Source organism: Urocitellus parryii, unplaced genomic scaffold, assembly GCF_045843805.1.
Source record: "Urocitellus parryii isolate mUroPar1 unplaced genomic scaffold, mUroPar1.hap1 Scaffold_357, whole genome shotgun sequence".
Lineage (NCBI taxonomy): Eukaryota > Metazoa > Chordata > Mammalia > Rodentia > Sciuridae > Urocitellus > Urocitellus parryii.
In genome coordinates, this window is record NW_027553225.1 from 64,690 (window position 1) to 81,073 (window position 16,384).

The 16,384-nt window shown below is 58.0% G+C and overlaps 1 pseudogene; it reads left to right on the top strand.

Annotated features, from left to right (window-relative positions):
• The window catches only part of LOC144252021 (ribosome quality control complex subunit TCF25-like), a 38,513-nt pseudogene that overhangs the window by 10,225 nt on the left and 11,904 nt on the right, over positions 1-16,384 (top strand).

The window sequence follows — 16,384 nt, forward strand, 5'->3', positions numbered from 1 at the left end:
TGATTTTGAGACTGGGTATTGTTAGCTTGTTTAGGGCTTGCTAAGTAGCTGAGACCAGCCTCTAACAAGGAGTCCTCCTGCCTTGGCCTCTGAGTAGACACGGGTGTGGCACCATCATGCCCAGCTCAGGACTTCCAAACAGCTTGCCTTTGTATGTCTCATGAGGCGTTTTGAGCTATACCAGTGTAGTGTCACCCTTGGACGATCACCCATCTCTTGGTCTGGTGGATGCTTAATGAAACCTGATCTTTGCCAGCTTTGGCAAGCAATCTGCCTGTATCGTTGAGGCCCTCCACTCTGCGTCAGGGTGCATGCTCCCTGTACGAAGCCTGGCAGATGAACACTGGACCCGCAGGGGAGACCTACCCCAGGTTCTCTCCTAGCAGTGACCCACTGCATCCCTTGGGTGCCCCATGGGGCCAGTAGTGGTCAGGTCCTATTGCAGGTGGCAGATTTAAAGAAAGCAGGCCTAGAAATCACCTTTCAAGCCCCAAGTCATTGTTCTTTGGCTGGACTCTTACTTAGCTTTCTGCAATTTCGAGTCATTGTAGGAAAGCCTGACTTAATATTTCTTCCTCACATTTCCCACATTCTAGACACTTGAATCCAGACACAGAACTGAAACGGTATTTTGGTGCTCAAGCGGTCCTGGGGGATCAAAGGTAAGGCCTACAGTAGCTGCATTCTCAAGCTGTTTTTACCTGCTTTCATTTCTTATGGGTGGGGGAGCCATTGGAAACCCTGGGGGAGAGGACTGAAAGCCACACTGGACAGATGGAGCCTCCCCCTCAGCCTCCCAGGCAGCCAGGACCACAGGTCTGTAACCAGGTCAGCTCACTACCTTTATAGTAGCACACTTTTTTGTTGTTTGTTTCTTCAAAAATTTAAGTCCTACTGAAGTATGTCCAGTGAAAAGCTGTGGTTCCCTCCTTCTTGGTCCCCCACCCTTGTCCTGTTGTTCAGAGACCAAACCTTAGCTCCTTTCTGTTCCTCCTTCCTGGTGACCATTCAGGGTTTCCATATAGCTGTGCACTGATCTTTGGGGGGAATCTGACTTCCTCCTGAGACAGATGGGGTCTGCTCCCTTCCCCCTGTCTGTGCTGTCTCCACACCCCCTGTGTTGCGACCCTTAAGGTGCTCCTCCTGACCCTCCCTCCAGCACCCGTCAGGGCTGCCCCCTCCCCTAGACTTCTGGCTGGCAGCTCACCTCAGACAGACCTGGCGGTGCCCAGGATGCTGTAGACTTCCAGGCACCTGTGGTTTCCTTTCCACTGCTTGCTGCGTGTGCAGAGTTGTGCCATGTTGTGCCTCTCAGCCTCTGGCCATGCTTTTCTTTTTGTGTATTTGTTCTTCTCACACAGTTTTCATGTCTCTTTTTGAGAAAAGAAAGATGCTGTTTTGTCCTGTTCCGGGTAGTCCAGCTCCTTATTCCTTGTTTTGTTTTAGTGAAATAGGGCACTGTTGAAAAGCCTAGAGATTGGTCTACACACATCCACATCCCATCACTAAGCTCAGGGTGCAGCCCTTCCAGGCCTGGCTAAGATGCCACCTGGCAAGGGAGCCAGACCCCCTAACAGCAGCTAAGAACTCTTGCCCAAAGGGGGCCTGGTACCCTCAACTTGTCGCTCACACAAGAGTCGCAGGGAGCTGGGTGCCTGAGGACCCTCAACACTCTGCTCTCGGTCTTCTTCCTTGCAGAAATATGCCAATTTCCTCCTCAGTTCTCCTCATTGTTTCCATGTTTTCCTTTTCAAAGATTGGAGTCATATTGCTGGGGTGTGGGTCACAGGTCCACTTCCCTAATTTGCCTCTGGCCATGGCCAGGCATTCCTCCTGTGCAGCCTGTCCCACAGGAAGCAGCTCGTTTGCTCAGGGAATTTCAGTGGCCCTGAGCTCCTGCTCTGCACCATGTTCTAGGGTTTCACTTTTGTTTCCTTTTTGTCCCTCTTGCCTTCATGCTGGACTGTTGGCCTCCCTGTTCCCCTGGACCTGATGGTAGCTGCTTGCACAGGTCGCAGCTGGGGTCCCCTCTTCACGCAGCAGTGCTTTGCTCTCCCTCCCTGTGTGCCCCCTGCCCACCGCTCTGCCTCCAGGGAGAGCTGGAGGGATTGGGTGGCCAGCCTGGCCCCTGGCCCGTGGAGGTAAAGCTGTGCCTGTCTCCTCCTCCCCAGGCCGCGACAGAGGCAGCGTGTATACCCCAAGTGCACGTGGCTGACGACTCCCAAGAGCACCTGGCCACGGTACAGCAAGCCAGGTGAGTCTGTCACTCCTGCAGCAGGGGGCTGGCACGCTGGCCTCAGTGCCTTTGGGTGGGCCTTGCAGCACCATGTGCAGCTGTGTGTGAGGTATGGTGTTCCTGAGGGTGCAGCAGCTTGTATGTCCCCAGCTGGCCTGGCCTGTGCAGAAGCTCTCAACTTCCTTGCCGTCTGCCTCGTCCTCTGGGTGCCATGCTACAGGAAGCAGCTGAACAGAGGCTTGCATTTTTAAGTGTTTTTTTTTGTGTGTGTGCTGGCACTGAGCCCGAGCCCTCCAAGCCACACATGCCAGGCTGGGCTCTGCTGCTGAGCTGCATCCTCAGCCCTTGAGTTTGTTTTCACATTATGATAATTTGGGGGCTGGGGTTGTAGCTCAGTGGTAGAGCACTTGCCTAGCATGTATGAGGCCTTGGGTTCGATTCCTAACACCACATAAAACTAAATAAGCAATATAAATGTATTGTGTCCATCTACAACTAAAAATATTTTAAAAAATCAATAATGTAAGATAGTTTTATGTTTAAAGAAAACAGCCATGCAGAAGGTGCAGGGTAGGAAGTGAATGCCCTCTCTGGGCATCGGCTGCACAGCGTAGAGAAGCATCCAGACAGCCCTCTGCAGGTTGATGGGGCACATACTGTAGAAGAGGTCATGGGTGTGTGGAGGACATGTGTGGAGGGTGGTAACCAACGCACCTCACCTGCTGTGCCTGTGGGGTTGGGATTCTAGAAGAATCCCCTTGGACTCCCAGTGAGGGTCGCCTGGGAGTTCGGGACCTGTGCTTGTAGGATCAACCCTGATGCCTCTCATGTATCTTCTGTTCCCACCAGGCCTCTTGCCCTTCTAGCAAAGGAACCCGAACATGGTAGAGATAGGGGCTCATTGTCTCAATCTGCAGGACTTGGACCATGGGCCGGGCTCTCAGGAGGGAGTAGCTCAGGGGAAGCCCATGAGAACCACTGGCCATTTAGCGGTTGTCTTAGCAGACTGAGTTTTTCAGGTTAACCAGAGGAAATGGTCCCTCCACACAGTCACACAAAAGGAGCAGAACCGTATTTGGTCAGGGGTTACACGTTGCCAAGGCTTTTGACCTGGCCCTGTGCCCACTGCACGCCTCCTGCCCCAGCCCCTCACAGCCACCCTGGCTGCTGGTCTCAACCAGACGTGATCGGGCACCCAGATGGACCTCCATGCTCCCATCCCTGAAGTTTGTTGTCCTGGGCCACTTCGGCTCCATCCTTTCCCAGAGCTCATCTGAATTCTATAGAGAAGTGAGTCTTTGTGGAAAGCAGACGGAGGCCAGCTCCCGGGACAGCCCAAGCAAGCAGTGGGAAGCAGGCCCAGGTGTTCTGAGAGAGTCCCCGGACGTCAGCCTCTGGCCCAGAGGCAGCCCAGCCCCAGGCCTGGGTGACCTGTGAGGCCCCTCAGATGAGTGAGTTGGTATCACAGAGTCCTTTCTGAGAACAGCACAAGGGAGACTGTTGGGGCTACTGTGCTCTGTAGAGGTGCCATGTCCTGGCCTCCAGCACACCCTCTCTGTGCACTCTCACCTGCCAGGTCTGTCTATGCGGCTGTTGGAATCGAAAAAAGGCCTTTCTTTCTTTGCGTTTGAACACAGTGAGGAGTACCAGCAGGCACAGCACAAGTTCCTGGTGGCCGTGGATTCCATGAAGCCAAACAACATTGTGGTGTGTGGGCCCCGCAGCTGCCAGTGGGTGGAGGGCGAGTGCCCGGGCAGCTGCTCCCCTGGCAGTGGGGCCCCTGGAACCGAGGGGCACTGTGGAGACTTGGCACTCAGGAGACTTGGCACTCAGGTGCTGTCCTGCTGGGAGCTGCGTGTAGTGGCACTATGGTCCTTCCCAGGTGCTGCCTCTGTCTTGGGCCTCACTGGGGAGGCAGGGGGAGCATGTAGATCCTGCTGGCCCCATGTCCCCCACGTAGGGGGGGCGGGAACCTGCTTGCTTTCAGTCCTCTGTCCTGAGACCTGGGAGCCAAGACAGCCCCACTGGGCAGGCAGGGTCCCCAGTTCCCACCTGGAGCCAGGTCCAGGCCTTGGCTGGGTAATAGCAGTGCACACCTGGAGTCCAAAGGGAATTTCATCTGTCACCTGGTGATCATGTCTCCTGGTGTGCACAGGTCCTGGTGGACTGCAGGGGTGTCCTGTGGGTCCCTGCCTGTGACCTTCCTCCAGAGCTGCCCTTCTTTTCTGGTAGGTTCTGCTCCAGACAAGCCCCTACCATGTGGACTAACTCCTGCAGCTCAGTGATGCCTGCTGCTTTCAAGAGGATCAGGAGATGGCACGAGACCTCATAGGTAAGACCCAGTAGGCAGTGCAGCCTGCCTGTTCTCTCCACTAGAGCAGATGCAGGTGGCAGGACGTTGTCATGTAGCACTTTGTGGAAGGTGTGTCATGCCTGGTTTAGTGTGTCCTGGAACTGGGCAGCCATCACTGCAGTCCATTCCAGGAAAACAGCCTGCCATCTTCTATCTTCCCCCAGGCCCCAGAACCCCTGACTTCTGGTCAGACTCTCCGTGGCCCTACCTGTGTGGGGAGCCATTCAGTGGAAGCACTGTGCGTGGTCTCTGCCCATGGTTGTGTGCCCCATGTGTGGTGTGACCCAGGTTTAAGTGTGCTCTTGGCTGGATAGTACTCCCCCTTTGGACAGACGTGGTTGGCGAATCCGTCATCAGTTGGTGGTTCTGGTTGCTCTTCTGTGTGTGCGCGCACGCTGCTGTGGGTGTCTGGGCCGTGTTTGTATCACCTGGGGACTGGGCATGAACAGGACATGTGGCAGTTGCACCCCATGGTGTCGAGGGCGTTTCTCATTCAGGCTCACAAGTTCTGTGCCTGCAATTAATGCCGTGGCACCAGGGAAACCTAGGAGGTCCCATTGCAGGGCCCCAATTCTGGGACCCCTTCTTTCCAGTGCTTCGCTTGTTTGGGGTCTTGGGAGTTGCAGGCGCCTACTGTGGCTGACTCCTGCCTCTGTGTTGCTGCCCACAGAGCGAGCGCTGTACAGCATGGAGTGTGCCTTCCACCCCCTGTTCAGTCTCACCAGTGGGACACGCCGGCTGGACTACCGCAGACCCGAGAACAGGTGAGCTGCCTCTCCTGAGGGCAGCCCTCCCTGTGGGCCTGGGATACTTCTGCAGGCCTCACAGGCCTGTGTCTTGATTCTTAAATCAGTGATGCGTAAGTCAGATTCAGCCTGACAGAGCAGACCTGGGTCTATGCTCTGCTTTATGACATTTCTGTGCTGACCACCTCTGGCATCAGCCCCGAGGCAAGCCTGCATGACCGCAGCAGTCTCCCTGCTGTCCTGTGTGTATTCTTGCTGCTCTGGGCAGCGCTGTTTGGCTGTGGCATGGCCCCCACCTTATGGCCACCATGCCCTGTCTCAGTGCAGCAACTTGGCTGCACCGGTCACTCTGTCTAGACTTTCTCCACTGGTTTCTTTTTCTAGTAAACTCTCAGTTCTAAAAATAAGTCTACAGGATGACTAAAGTCACACAGCTTTATGTACCCAACAGTAGCACCATTGAAATTTGAGGGTAAATTAAGATCATAATTATAACCATTTTTAGCTCATTTCCCTTGAATAATAAGTAGCAAACCAAAAGCAAGATAATGATTTCAAAAAGCTTGGTTTTCAGGGAGCTGAGGCTGTAGCTCAGTGGCAGAGCTCTTGCCTAGCACATGAGAAGCACTGGTTTGATCTTCAGCAGCACCACATAAAAATAAATAAAATAAAAAATATTCTGTCCATCTACAACAACAACAAAAATTTTTAAACCCTTTTTTTAAATATTTGGTTTTTTAGGTGTAGATGTATACAACACAGTGCCTTTTTTTTATGTGGTGCTGACGGTCGAACCCGGGTCCCGACTGTGCTAGGCAAGCGCTCTACCGCTGAGCCACAATCCCAGCCCCAACAACAAAAATTTTTAAAAAACTTTCAGTACATTGGTGTGTGTTCAGCACTTCAGGCACACACAAAGCTTCTCCCCAGACACAAAAGGCATTCGCAGACTCGTATGAGGACTTGGACACTGGCGTGGAGCCAGGTGGCCCTCAGAGGCTGCTCTGCTGTTTGCTGCCACTTGAACTCACATGGACCTTTTTGGATGTAGGAGCTTCTACTTGGCCCTCTACAAGCAGATGAGCTTCCTGGAGAAGCGTGGCTGCCCGTGCACCGCACTGGAGTTCTGCAAGCTCATCCTGAGGTGAGTGTCCACCAGGGATCCACTCCTGCCAGTCCTCACGGCAGGGGCTTCTGGGCTGCAGAGACTCTGGGCCCTGACATTTTCCTTGCTCTCTTTGCTCTTCCCTCACTGTGCTCCCTGCGAAGCCTTGAGCCACATGAGGACCCGCTGTGCATGCTGCTGCTTGTCGACCACCTGGCCTTGCGGGCCCGGAACTATGAGTACTTGATCCGCCTCTTCCAGGAGTGGGAGGTAGGTGTGCGCTTGCAGTGTGACCAGTAGCCATGGTGAGGCCATGAATCAGAGCCAGGGTGGGATCCAGGGACCTCCTGCCCTTTAGTCTCCCTCATCTCTGCTGTTGAGCAGAATCAGGTCTTCCCAGAGGGAAGCAGCCTTGCATCAGAACCCCAAGATGAGCACACGACTGCATCAAGTGTGCGTGTAGAGATGGTGCTTAGTAATGGACAGTCAGGCAGACCACAGAGCTGGGCATGCTAGGCACAGAAAGGGACAGCCACTCAGTGAGGGAAGTTGTGATGCAGGGCTGACAGGGACCCTAGGTCCTGAGTGTGAGGACGACAGTCTGGGTAGTCACGATTGGTTACATGTTCCAGGTCAGAGTCGCACATAAATGCCACCTGCCATCCTGGGGCCCCAGACCCAGGAGAGTGGGGTTTGTCTTGGTCTCCACTGAGTGCTAGAGAGCATGCACTATCTTGCTACAGGTGGGGTGTGCACACAAGTCGAAGCAGCAGTGTAGGTGTGTTGGGTCAGGCTCCACCTGTGAAGATCAGTCTCACCTCTTGCTTTAGTGTAGCTGCTGCAAACTGAGTGGGACAAACAGCTGAACAGAGCTTGTCTAGAGGGGGCTCAGGCCTAGGAGGGGAGGAGGGGGAGGAGCCTGTACTTGTTCTACTTTTCTGCTGGAACCTTTCACAGTACATATTTTTCGTGAATAAAGAAAAACATTTTTCATAAAAAATAAGTAATGAAAAACAGGTAAATCATTTAAAATCACATAACTCTTTATACAGTTGGCCAAGAAGTCTCACTTCCAGGGATCTAGTTTACAGAGATTCCAGGAGCTCAGGAGAATGGCTATAAGAAACCCACGGGGTCCCCAGAACCAGCCACAGAGGAATGTTTGTGGTGGTTTATAAGATTACAGAACTCTGTGGAGATGAGCATTCCCTGTTAATGGAAAAGCATGGAGTAGATCATGTCTGTTACATCGCACACAGAGAAAGGCGGGGAAATGTTTGAAGAGGGTAGTGGCCCCTCTAGGTGGGGGCAGTCATAGCTTGGCTGCCTTCACTCTGGACCCTGCTGTGTGGGGAGAGGGAGTCGCTCCTGTCCCCCACAGTGCTGAGCCTGGGGGGCTCAACAGAGCTCTTTCCCACTGACGTTGCCCTTCTGCACATTGAAGACCCCCAGGTGGAGCAAGTCCTCCATCCAGGTGTGGGGGTGGCCCGCTTTGTCAGCTCACTGTGGTGCACCTGGTCCTGACAGAGGGAAGGCCCCTCACCTGGCCTCTTGCTCCCTTGTAGGCTCATCGGAACCTGTCGCAGCTCCCAAATTTTGCCTTCTCGGTTGCATTGGCATACTTCCTGTTGAGACAGCAGACAGACCTCCCCCAGCATGAGCTCAGCTCTGCCAGAGAGAAGGCCTCCCTCTTGATCCAGCAGGCACTCACCATGTTCCCTGGAGGTAGGTACCACGCTGGCCTGTGCAGTAGTTCTTCCTGAGGGTGGAGACCTGATCCCAGCCCTGCCTTGTACTTAAAGAAAGATGTGTTCTCCAGCCAGCCTAAAAACTGCTGATGTTGCAGTTAGCTGATTATCCACCTCAGGAGGCCAACTGCATGCCAGCCAGGTGGGAGGGGGCCTTGGGTGAGGGACAAACTGTGTGTCCACTAACTTTGCTGTTAGTTACAGGGCAGGAGAGAGATACAGGGTATGCACATTGGTGTTTTGTGTTAGGGAGAGAAACAGCAGCAGAGGGTTGAGCGGGGCCTGGACCTGATCCAATGGCAGTGTGTGGTACAGCCCTGCATTTCCAGGGTGCCCCCCCCACACACTAGGCCTCTATCTGCACCCAGGGCAGGCCCAGGGGGCTGCTGCCTACTCAGGCGGTGGGTAGCGAACCTTCTCCACAAGCACGCAGGAAGTGACCCTCTAGAGGAGGCCGTCCTTGCGCTTGAGGGTAGGAGTGTTTGTGACAGAGGTGTGCACACACTCGGTGACTGCCCCTCTGAGGGGAAGTCCCAGAGTAAGCACTGCTTTGTTGGCTCTGACGAAGCCATGGAGAGGCCCCAGCACTGGGTGGACGTGAGCACAGGCAGACCCACCTGCAGTGTCCAGAGCTCCCTGTCAGGAGCAGAGCCAGCTCACCAACTCAGGGCTCAGCCCATCATCCCAGCAGCCACCTCTGTCCCCCTCGGGTTCGATGCAACTGGGAGCCCTCGGTAGGCCAGCCGAGGTGGGGGACACAGGGCCACTGGGCCCACGTTGAATAACAGAGCTACCATGGCTATCCCTCAGGAGAAACCCTACTGCGGCTTGTCCCTGGGAGGCAGTTGGTAGGCCGGCTTTCCCAGCAGCTGCCTCTGGCAGGGTCTCGGCATGTGGGCAGTGTAGGGAAGCCCTGCCTACTCAGCCGGAGAGTACTGCATGGGGACAGTACTAGAGCTGGAGAGGCCCTGACCCAGAGGACTGAACACCCAGAGCCCATGACCATGTGTTGGCCACTGTGGGGTCACCTACCCTGGGGCCCTGTGGGGTCACCTCCTCCAGGGCACTGGCCGACCCCACTCCAACCAGTCTGCCTAGGGTCTGTTGCTCATGCTTGAAGGGTGATGGCAAGTCTCCCTGAGATGGGGAAGGGCACTTGGAGGACAAGGGTCTGCCTCCAGGGTGCAGAGGTACCTGCTCATCCTTTGTGGACCCCCATCCTCAGCCACTCCCCCTGCAGCATCTCGGAACGCTGGTCAGACTCAAGGACCCCGTGGCCTTGCAGCCTCTGTGACGTCACGACTCCAGTCGTGTCTGTGATCAGGGCCCACAGGGCCCCGGGTCCTTGTCCTGGCCACTGAGCACCTGAGCCTCTGCTTCCTCCTGCAGTCCTCATGCCCTTGCTCGAGTACTGCAGTGTGCGGCCCGATGCCACTGTCTCCAATCACCGCTTCTTTGGACCAGATGCTGAGATAAGGTAGAGCCTTGGTGCCCTGCTGGGATAACTCCTGGTGGGCATCCTCGTCGCCTCCTGGGGGCCCTCGCTTATCCTCAGGGCAGTGGAGGGGTGGCAGGTACGCTCTGCACCGCAGGGTCAGGGTGTGTGTGTGGCTCTGTCTCCTGGAAACCTGCTTCAGCCTGGTGGCAATCTCGGAGACAGGAAACCCCTGGGGATGTTGGTTACTGTCCCCTAAAGAAGGCCTGGAGTCTGTGTCCACATATGGGTCACCTTACGTCTGAAGAGAAACACTGGTGGGTCAAGTAAATGGCCTCTGGCCTAAGACATGAGGTTCACGAGATGCCTTTTGACAGGAGTGGGCAGCAGGGCTTAAGGTCAGACAGCATGACCCACAGGCACTGGCTGTGGGCAGAGGGGCTCTTGTTGCTGGTATGTTCCACTTTCTGCATTGGCACATATCACCTTTTTCATGTTTCTCATAAAAAATACAGAGGAGTCAGCCAGGTGTAGTGGCACAGCCTATGATCCCAGCAACTCTGGAGGCTGAGGAGGGGGATCCAGCCTCAACAACTCAGCGTATTGTGTCCATTTAGAACTAAAAATATATATAAGATATGAAAAATAAAAAGGCTGGGGATGTGGCTTAGTGGTAGAGTACCCCTGGGTTCAATCCCCAGTACCAGAAATAAAAAGAAAACATAAATGAAAGAAAACGTGTTATGGGGGTCCACCCCAGAATCCCCATCCCCTAGCCAGCCTTCGTCCTCTGCATTGGTCTCTGCAGACACAAATGTACACTGAGCAACTCAGTCAGCTGAGGAGCACAGACAGCACTGATTCAAAGTCGCAGACCTGTATGCCCTCCCTTCAGGAAGTGGACTGTCCATCAGTAGCTGAGAGACAGCCTCTTATGCTCCAGAAGGTCCTGCTGGGGGATCTGCTCACAGGCTTTGCTCCCACAGTCAGGCCCAACCTGACACAGGCTTTGCTCCCAAAGCCAGCCCCAATCCTGCACCCTGACCTTGCTGCCACAGCCAGCTCCCTATCCCTGATCTTGGCCTTGCTCCCACATCCAGTCCCCCATCCCTGACACTAGCATTGCTCCCACAGCCAGTCCCCCATCACTGACCCAGGCCTTGCTCCACCCAGCTCCCCATCCCTGACCCTGGCCTTGCTCCCACACACAGCTCCCCATCCCTGACCTTGGCCTTGCTCCACCCAGCTCCCCATCCCTGACCCAGGCCTTGTTCCCACAGCCAGTCCCCCATCCCTGACCCAGGCCGTGCTCCCATACCCAGCTCCCCATCCCTGACCTTGGCCTTGGTCCACCCAGCTCCAATCCCTGACCCAGGTCTTGCTCCCGCAGCCAGTCCCCTGCCCTGACCATGGCCTTGTTCAACACCCAGCTCCCCATCCCTGACCATAGCCTTGATCCACCCAGCCCCCATCCCTGACTCTGGCCTTGCTCCCACAGCCAGCCCCCCAGCTATGACCTTCGCCTTGCTCCACCCAGCAGCCCATCCCTGACCCATGCCATGCTCCCACAGCCAGCCCCCAATCCCTGACCCAAGCCTTACTCCCAAAGCCAGCCGCCCATCCCTGACCCACCTTGTGAGTCTGTACCTTGCTCCCACAGTCAGTCCCCCATCCCTGACAAAGGCCTTGCTACACCCAGCTCATCATCCCTGACCCTGGCCTTGCTCCCACAGCCAGCCCCCCAAGCCTGACCCTGGCCTTGCTCCACCCAGCTCCCCATCCCTAACCCAGGCCTTGCTCCACCCAGCTCCCCATCCCTGACACAAGTCTTCCTGCCACAGACAGCTCCCCATCCCTGAACCAGGCCTTGCTCCACCAGCTCCCAAACCCTGACCCAGGCCTTGCTCCCACAGCCCAACCCCAATCCCTGAACCAAGCCTTGCTCCCACAGCCAGTCCCCCATCCCTGACCCAGGCCTTCTTCCCAAGGCCAGTCCCCCATCCCTGACGCAGGCCTTGTTCCCAAGGCCAATCCCCCATCCCTGACCCAGGCCTTGCTCCACCCAGCTACCATCCCTGACCCAGGTCTTGCTCTAACCAGCTCCCCATCCCTGACCCAGGCCTTGCTCCCACAGCCAGGCCCCCATTCCTGACCCAGGCCTTGCTCCACAGCTAGCCCCCCATCCGTGACCCAGGCCTTACTCCACAGCCAGCTGCCCATCCCTGACCCAGGCCTTGCTCCACCCACCTTCCCATCCCTGACCCAGGCTTGCTCCCACAGCCAGCTCCCCATCCCTGACCGAGGCCTTGCTCCACCCAGCTCCCCATCACTGACCAAAGCCTTGATCCAACAGCCAGCCCCCTGCCCTGACCCCGGCCTTATTCCCAAAGCCAGCTCCCCATCCCTGACCTTGGCCTTGCTACACCCAGCTCCACATCCCTGACCCAGGCCTTGTTCCCAAGGCCAGTCCCCCATCCCTGACCCAGGCCTTGCTCCAACAAGCTCCCCATCCCTGACCCAGGCCTTGCTCCTATACCCAGCTCCCCATCCCTGACCTTGGCCTTGGTCCACCCAGCTCCCATCCCTGACCCAGGTCTTGCTCCCGCAGCCAGTGCCCTGCCCTGACCATGGCCTTGTTCAACACTCAGCTCCCCATCCCTGACCATGGCCTTGATCCACCCAGCTCCCCATCCCTGACCCTGGCCTTGCTCCCACACCCAGCTCTCCATCCCTGACCTGGGCCTTGCTCCACCCAGCTCCCCATCCCTGACCCAGGCCTTGTTCCCACAGCCAGTCACCCATCCCTGACCCAGGCCTTGCTCCACCCAGCTCCCCATACCTGACTCAGTCCTTGTTCCCACAGCCAGTCCCCCATCCCTGACCCATGCCTTGCTCCACCCAACTCCCCATCCTTGACCCACGCCTTGCTCCCACACCCAGCTCCCTATCCCTGACTTTAGACTTGCTCTACCCAGCTCCCATCACTGACCCAGGTCTTGCTCCTACAGCCAGTCCCCTGCCCTGTCCATGGCCTTGTTCCCACACCCAGGTCCCCATCCCTGACCTTGGCCTTGCTCCACCCAGCCATCAGCCCTAACCCTGGCCTTGCTCCCACAGCCAGCTCCCCATCCCTGACCTTGGCCTTGCTCCACCCAGCTCCCCATCCCTGACCCTGGCATTGCTCCCAAAGCCAGTCCCCCATCCCTGACCCTGGCCTTGTTCCCACAGCCAGTCCCCCATCCCTAACCCAGGCCTTGCTGCACCCAGCTCCCCATCCGTGACCCAGGCCTTGCTCCACCCAGCTCCCCATCCCTGACCCAGGCCTTGTTCCCACAGCCAGCCCCCAATCCCTGACCCAAGCCTTACTCCCACAGCCAGCACCCCATCCCTGACCCAGGCCTTGCTCCACAGCAAGCCCCCCATCCCTGACCCAGACTTACACCCACAGTCAGCTCCCCATCCCTGACCCTGGCCTTGCTACACCCAGCTCCCCATCCCTGACCCAGGTCTTGCTCCACCCAGCTCGCCAACCCTGACCTTGGCCTTGCTCCGCCCAGCACCCCATCAAAGACCCAGGCCTTGCTCCCACAGCCAGCCCCCTGCCCTGACCCTGGCCTTATTCCCACAGCAGCTCCCCATCCCTAACCCTGGCCTCGCTCCACCCAGCTCCCCATCCCTGACCTTGGCTTTGCTCCACCCAGCTCCCCATCCAGGACCTTGGCCTTGCTCCACCCAGCTCCCCAAACTTGACCCAGGCCTTGTTCCCACAGCCAGGCCCCCATCCCTGAACCTGGCCTTGCTCACACAGCCAGCTCCCAATCCCAGACCTTGGCTTTGCTCCCACAGCCAGCCCCCCATCCCTGACCCTGGCCTTATTCCCTGAGCCAGCTCCCCATCCCTGACCTTGTCCTTGCTCCACCCACAACCCCATCCCTGACCCTGGCCTTGCTCCACCCAGCTCCCAATCCCTGACCCTAGCCTTGCTCCACCCAGCTCCCCATCCCTGACCCAGGCCTGTTCCCACAGCCAGTCCCCTATCCCTGACCCAAGCCATGCTCCATTCAGGTCTCCATCCCTGACCCTGGCCTTGCTCCCACAGCCAGCTCCCCATCCCTTACCCAGGCCTTGCTCCACACAGCTTCCCATCCCTGACCCAGGCCTTGCTCCACAGCCACCTCCCCATCCCTGACCCTGGCCTTGCTCCACCCAGCTCCACATCCCTGACCCAGGCCTTGCTCCATGCAGCTCTCCATCACTGACCCAAGCCTTGCTCCCACAGCCAGCCCCCTGCCCTGACCCTGGCCTTATTCCCACAGCAAGCTCCCCATCCCTAACCCTGGCCTTGCTCCACCCAGATCCCCATCCCTGACCCAGGCCTTATTCCGAAGGCCAGTCCCCCATCCCTGACCTAGGCCTTGCTCAACCCAGGTCCCCATCCCTGACCCTGGCCTTTCTCCCACACCCAGCTCCCCATCCCTGACCTTGGCCTTGCTCCACCCAGCCCCCCATCCCTGTCCCTGGCCTTGCTCCCTGAGACAGCACCCCATCCCTGACCTTGGCATTGCTCCCACAGCCAGTCCCCCATCCCTGACCCTGGCCTTGCTCCCAAAGCCAATCCCCCATCCCTGACCCTGGCCTTGTTCCCACAGCCATTCCCCAATCCCTGAACCAGGCCTTGCTCCACCCAGCTCCCCATCCCTGACCCAGGCCTTATTCCGAAGGCCAGTCCCCCATCATTGGCCCAAGCCTTACTCCCACAGCTAGCCCCCCATCCCTGACGCAGGCCTTGCTCCACTAACAGCCCCCCATCCCTGACCCAGGCCTTGCTCCACAGCCAGCTGCCCATCCCTGACCCAGGCCTTGCTCCCACAGCCCGACCCCAATCCCTGACCCAAGCCTTGCTCCCACAGCCAGTCCCCCATCCCTGACCCAGGCCTTGCTCCACAGCAAGCTCCCCATCTCTGACCCAGGCCTTGCTCCACCCAGCTCCCCATCCCTGACCCAGGCGTGCTCCCACAGCCAGCTCACCATCCCTGACCCTGGCCTTGCTCCACCCAGCTCCCCATCCCTGACCCAGGCCTTGCTCCACCCACCTCCCCACCCCTGACCTTGGCCTTGCTCCACCCAGCTCCCCATCCGTGACCCAAGCCTTGCTCCAACAGCCAGTCCCCCATCCCTGACCTTGGCCTTGCTCCACCCAACCCTCCATCCCTGACCCAGGCCTTGTTCCCACACTAGTCCCCCATCCCTGACCCAGAGCTTGCTCCACCCAGCTCTCCATCCCTGACCCTGGCCTTGTTCCCACACCAGTCCCCCATCCCTGACCCAGGCCTTGCTCTACCCAGCTCCCCATCCGTGACCCAAGCCTTGTTCCCACAGCCAGTCCCCCATCCCTGACCCAGGCCTTGCTCCACCAAGCTCCCCATCCCTGACCCAGGCCTTGCTCCTATACCCAGCTCCCCATCCCTGACCTTGGCCTTGCTCCACCCAGCTCCCATCCCTGACCCAGGTCTTGCTCCCGCAGACAGTGCCCTGCCCTGACCATGGCCTTGTTCAACTCTCAGCTCCCCATCCCTGACCATGACCTTGATCCACCCAGCCCCCCATCCCTGACCCTGGCCTTGCTCCCACACCCAGCTCTCCATCCCTGACCTGGTCCTTGCTCCACCCAGCTCCCCATCCCTGACCCAGGCCTTGTTCCCACAGCCAGTCACCCATCCCTGACCCAGGCCTTGCTCCACCCAGCTCCCCATACCTGACTCAGTCCTTGTTCCCACAGCCAGTCCCCGATCCCTGACCCATGCCTTGCTCCACCCAACTCCCCATCCTTGACCCAGGCCTTGCTCCCACACCCAGCTCCCTATTCCTGACCTTAGCCTTGCTCTACCCAGCTCCCATCCCTGACCCAGGTCTTGCTCCTACAGCCAGTCCCCTGCCCTGTCCATGGCCTTGTTCCCACACCCAGGTCCCCATCCCTGACCTTGGCCTTGCTCCACCAAGCCATCATCCCTAACCCTGGCCTTGCTCCACCCAGCTCCCCATCCCTGACCCTGGCATTGCTCCCAAAGCCAGTCCCCCTTCCCTGACCCTGGCCTTGTTCCCACAGCCAGTCCCCCATCACTAACCCAGGCCTTGCTGCACCCAGCTCCCCATCCGTGACCCAGGCCTTGCTCCACCCAGCTCCCCATCCCTGACCCAGGCCTTATTCCGAAGGCCAGTCCCCCATCATTGGCCCAAGCCTTACTCCCACAGCTAACCCCCATCCCTGACGCAGGCCTTGCTCCACTAACAGCCCCCCATCCCTGACCCAGGCCTTGCTCCACAGCCAGCTGCCCATCCCTGACCCAGGCCTTGCTCCCACAGCCCGACCCCAATCCCTGACCCAAGCCTTGCTCCCACAGCCAGTCCCCCATCCCTGACCCAGGCCTTGCTCCACAGCAAGCTCCCCATCTCTGACCCAGGCCTTGCTCCACCCAGCTCCCCATCCCTGACCCAGGCGTGCTCCCACAGCCAGCTCACCATCCCTGACCCTGGCCTTGCTCCACCCAGCTCCCCATCCCTGACCCAGGCCTTGCTCCACCCACCTCCCCACCCCTGACCTTGGCCTTGCTCCACCCAGCTCCCCATCCGTGACCCAAGCCTTGCTCCAACAGCCAGTCCCCCATCCCTGACCTTGGCCTTGCTCCACCCAACCCTCCATCCCTGACCCAGGCCTTGTTCCCACACTAGTCCCCCATCCCTGACCCAGAGCTTGCTCCACC